General features: G+C 35.6%; 1 pseudogene; it reads left to right on the top strand.

Annotated features, from left to right (window-relative positions):
* Positions 1–2,359: 2,359 nt before the first annotated feature.
* LOC118837943 lies at positions 2,360–3,603 on the top strand (annotated as a pseudogene).
* The last annotated feature ends 1,183 nt before the right edge of the window (positions 3,604–4,786 follow it).

Here is a 4,786-nt window from a genome sequence, read left to right as displayed (position 1 = left end):
ATGATGACACTCTGTTTTGCAGAAACAGAGGGCATCTGATGAATCCAGTTTAAAATATGTTTGTTTCCAGACATTTAGATCTGATCATTGTTTTCAAACAAGAAATATAAGTAGGATGAGAAAACATGCATTTACTGACCTAAATTTTAAAAGTAATATAAGGCAAAAGATAGCAAGATGTTTTGTGGATTGGTCCAATACTTTTCAAGAAACAAGGTCCAAGAAAGATAATAAAAGACATGGACTCAGATATTTATGTAGAAATGCACAGAGTAGAGCTTTTATTTATTTTTTTATGAAATAGAGATCTCAATGAAAAGAGGCAAAGTTGATCTCATAAAAAAGAGTTAGGCTTTGTGGAATATGAATTGTCACTTGAATATAAGAATGGAAAGTTGAACTCTATTCAAGCAGAATGTATTTAATAAAATAAAGAATAGATAAGATTGAATAATATCATATGTCAAGAGAATATAGTGTACTGTGCAAAGAAATCTTTGAATCAGAAGAGTGAAACATAATGGAAAACATTAGGATGTGAAAGAACAGTGAAAGAACAGAAGTGATATCAATTGGAGGGAAAGAGAATATTATGGTGATCCTGTCAGAAGGCAGAAACCATGACGAATTCCAAAGTTTTTACACAAGCCCAAGATAGACACATAATAGAATAGTGATGGTCCATGTCACCTATCAGTATGTCTCCTGGAGTTCTTTGTTTTACAGCATGTTAGTAAATTATTGGCTTAACAGCAATACTTTCATAGTGCAGAAGGTAGAGGAAATGATAAGATACAGTTTTACTTAATCTGGATTTTATTTTAACCAATTATAAAATAGGTCGATAGGTAGACACAAATGGGTAGATAGATGTGTAGATATGGATATAGATAGATCTAGATATAAAAATATAAAGTGCTTTCCATGTTTAGGGGAGTATTCTAGACCCACTGAAAATATGAAAACAGTTCTTTTCTTTCAAAATACAGCTCAAACAGTACTTTCAATGTGATACCTTTCCTGGAACCCTCAAATTCTAGTGTCCCACCTCTTGAACTATTTTGAATTTAGCTATTTTGCACCTACTTGCATTTATTTATCATGCATATATAATTCACAACTGCAAAGAAATATATTAATGTGTACAGATGTGTATAAATATGTTATATGTACATGTATGTGTATCCATACACGTGCATGTATACATACATATGTGTATATGACTTGAATAAGCTTTTATTAAATGCCTTTTATGTACCAAGAAATATGCTAAGTGCTTTGCAAATATTATCTCATTTGATCTTTACATTAATACTGTCAGGTGTGTTGCTATTATCCTTGTTTTACAGTTGAGGAAATTGAAGTAGGCAGAGGTTAAGTCTTTCCAGTCATCCAGGGTCTCATAATTAGTAAGTGTCTGGGCTGTATTTGAACTCATGTCTTCTCAACTCCAGGTCCCTTGCTCTAACTACTGTGTTCTATCAACTGCACTACCTGGGCACCTCATGATACATATAGATAAATAAACATAAACACATATATTTATATGTAATTTTATATATTTATATGCATGTATATGTGTGAATATGTATTATACATACATATAATTGTGATGGAGAACTTCTAAATACTTATTAAACATGATGACCACTTCTTACTTCTTTTAATTCTTGTGGTTAACAAGTGATAAACTACTGACAAATATTTCTCGAGCACCTATTACTTACCAAAGTACTGTGCTGGATGTTGGGGGTAAAAATACAATAAATAAAACAAATTATAATTGTAAGTAATAAGGGTGTGGTAAGTGTGTGTGTGTGTGTGTGTGTGTGTGTGTGTGTGTGTTCCAGCCAGAGCAAGATTCTGCCTTTTGGTTTTCTGTTGTACAGGTACCCAGAGGGGTTTATAAGTTCCATTCATTTTCAAGCCTTTTGGGTCACTTTGTTCTGCCCTGAATGTGAATGGCCCTGGAGGAGGTGGGGCTGATGAGGATGGGAGGAGTTAGGATTAGTTCTCACTATTGTTATTTAATTGGATTTTGACCTCATTACATTTCCTGGTATCCTAAACCAGGGGTGGGGAACCTATGGCTTCAAGGCAACTTGTGGCCCTCTAGGACTTCAAGTGCAGCCCTTTGACTGAATCCAAACTTCACAGAACAAATTTCCTTAATAAAAGGATTTGTTCTGTAAAATTTAGACTCATTCAAAAGGATGCACAGAAGGACCTAGAAGGCCTCAGGTAGCCTCATGGCCATAGGTTCTCTACCCCTGTCCTAGACCATCAGAGCAGCTGAAATGGCTTTATATCTTGCATATAATTTCTATTTTGGAAAGGTTTGAAAATATTTATTGCCTCACCAAGCAATGATAAGATGTCAGGTAAAGTCTTGATACTTCTGTCCTACAGCAGAGGCCTGAACACTTCCTGTATTTTGGTTATTGCCTAACTTGCCAAAACTGGACAAAAGGAGAATTTTGAAGAGTCTAGGAAGATGATATTAAAACTTGGGGCCAGAAAAAAAACTTTTATGAAGGATATTAAGAAGGAATTTGTGGAGGAGTTCATATAGCTAACTGTCCAGTAGATTACCATGTATGAAAAATGCTACCTAGACACCTCCCTTGTCAGATTCTAAATTGCCCACAAACAGGTGGAAATTGCACACTGGGAAGGGGCCAAGTACATTTCCTTTGTGCTATAAGAAAGGAGAATAACTACATCAGGATGAAGCTCATTTGACACTACTTGGCCCCTCAGATTAAGGTCATCATTTCCTGAAGTGTGCTTGAATTCTACAACAGGTTCAAAGGAGGCAACAGTCTGATAGACTATGCCAAGCAATATTGAATCTCAGTTTCAGTTACCCCCAAGGACCCCTAGAGCATGGATGAGAACCTCATGGATATCAACTAAAGGGCAAGAATTCTTGAGAACTCCAAGAACCAGGTGCTTCCTGGCCTCTATATAAGAGACATAGGAACCTACAAAGGTTCACAACATCCCAGAAAGCTTAGAAATTCAGTTCAAGAGAGGTGTTGCCATGCAGATGATCATTATTAAAGATGGCACATCCCACCACATGTCCTTAGAGCCCTTCCTCTATCTGAATGAATTTGCAGGCAAACATGAGGTCTCCTGAATATACATTGCAGAGAACTGATTCATCAGGATGGAGTTCGGAGGATATAAGAGACCAGAGGGAGAATGATTTGTACCATAGTCATCTAGCTAGTGAGGCTTTCATCATGAATTAAAAAATTCGAAAAATCAAATAAGGCCTAGACTTAAAATTCCACAATTTGATGTACAATGGTTTCTGGTACAGTCTGGAGTGTTAATTCATTGTGCCACTGCATTGCCAAGTCCCAGGAAGGGGTGGAGGGCAAGATCCAGGTATCTTTTTTTCAAGGTCCAGGCCATCCTCAGTTGAGAGTCTCCCCAATCACTGAACAATGAAAAGCTGGTCAGCATGAATGTGCAGGGTGATTTTGAGCTCTCAGATGCCACTGAGATGCCATGAGCATCAACTCCCTCAGGCTAAAGTAATATCATCATCTGCACAGCAAAGCTACCACTAATAGACCAAGCAGCCATCAGTAGTATTGAGCAGCTCTTAGTGATGCCGATTATTCCCCCAAGTAACAGCACCTAATGTCCTGGAATTTTGTGATTGTTACTCTTCTCAGCTGCAGCCAGGCTCTGTTTCATGTTCCTGTAGCAAACAGAGGTGGTCAATAATGGGGGTGGAGGAGGACAGAGTAGAAATTATAATAATAACAGAAGCGTGGGCCTCTATCTTGTTGATTATATGACTGGAATCTCTTCTTCATCACACAGACCCACACATTCTGGTTGTATGAACACATATACATATATTTACACAAACATAGATTTGTACAAATGTATATTCTTGCATGAATATATAAGCATTTATATGTTTTCTATATATATATATGTTACATATATACATAAGTAATATGATGGTACATATACATGATGCATTGCTATATATGTGTGTGTACAATTGTACATAATGGATATGACCTCAAATGGATATAACCTATTTTTATAAATGTTTCAGCACTAAAAAAGGTGGAATTAATATAGACATGATCATATACGATAAATAATTTAGTTCAGTAAAGTTGAAAAGCTTTATGTGAACAAAATCAGTGTTGTCAGAATTAGGAAAAAACAGTTGGGGGACAAATTTGCAGGAATGTCAGCTAAATTTCAACTATCCAAAATATTTTTTGCAGGTATATAAATATACAAGCATAAAAATCATTACATAATTATCAAATAAAAGAATAATAAGAGAAATGCAAATTAAAACTACTATAGGGTTTCACCTCATGCCTACTAGATTTGTAAAAGTCCATCTTTTTTCAATGATGATTAGGATCAACTTTGCCACATAGTTCATTTTGGGTTACAATGTGAACACCTTTGTTTTTTGAGATTTCCCATTGAATTTTATTCTGTGATTTTTTGTGACTTCAAGTTAATACTGAGTTATTTGAGTTGGCATTTTTTTTAATTGTCAAGATGCTTTTTTCTGGCTTCTTTCGAAATGTTTTGGTTGGTATGAAATTGTTAAATCAAGCACTGTATGCCTTGTAGTTTCAAGCATATAGTTGTGTGTGTGTGTGTGTGTGTGTGTGTGTGTGTGTTTTCCTGGAGGCAATCTCTGGATTTGACCAATGAGTACTCTTTGGTTTCTCTTCAAAAGTTTCGAGCATTATTCTTATATTTTTCCTATAGTATGGTATTCAGATTTTAA

Source organism: Trichosurus vulpecula, chromosome 1, assembly GCF_011100635.1.
Source record: "Trichosurus vulpecula isolate mTriVul1 chromosome 1, mTriVul1.pri, whole genome shotgun sequence".
In the NCBI taxonomy this organism is placed as follows: Eukaryota; Metazoa; Chordata; class Mammalia; order Diprotodontia; family Phalangeridae; genus Trichosurus; species Trichosurus vulpecula.
This window is presented reverse-complemented; position numbering and strand designations above follow the sequence as displayed.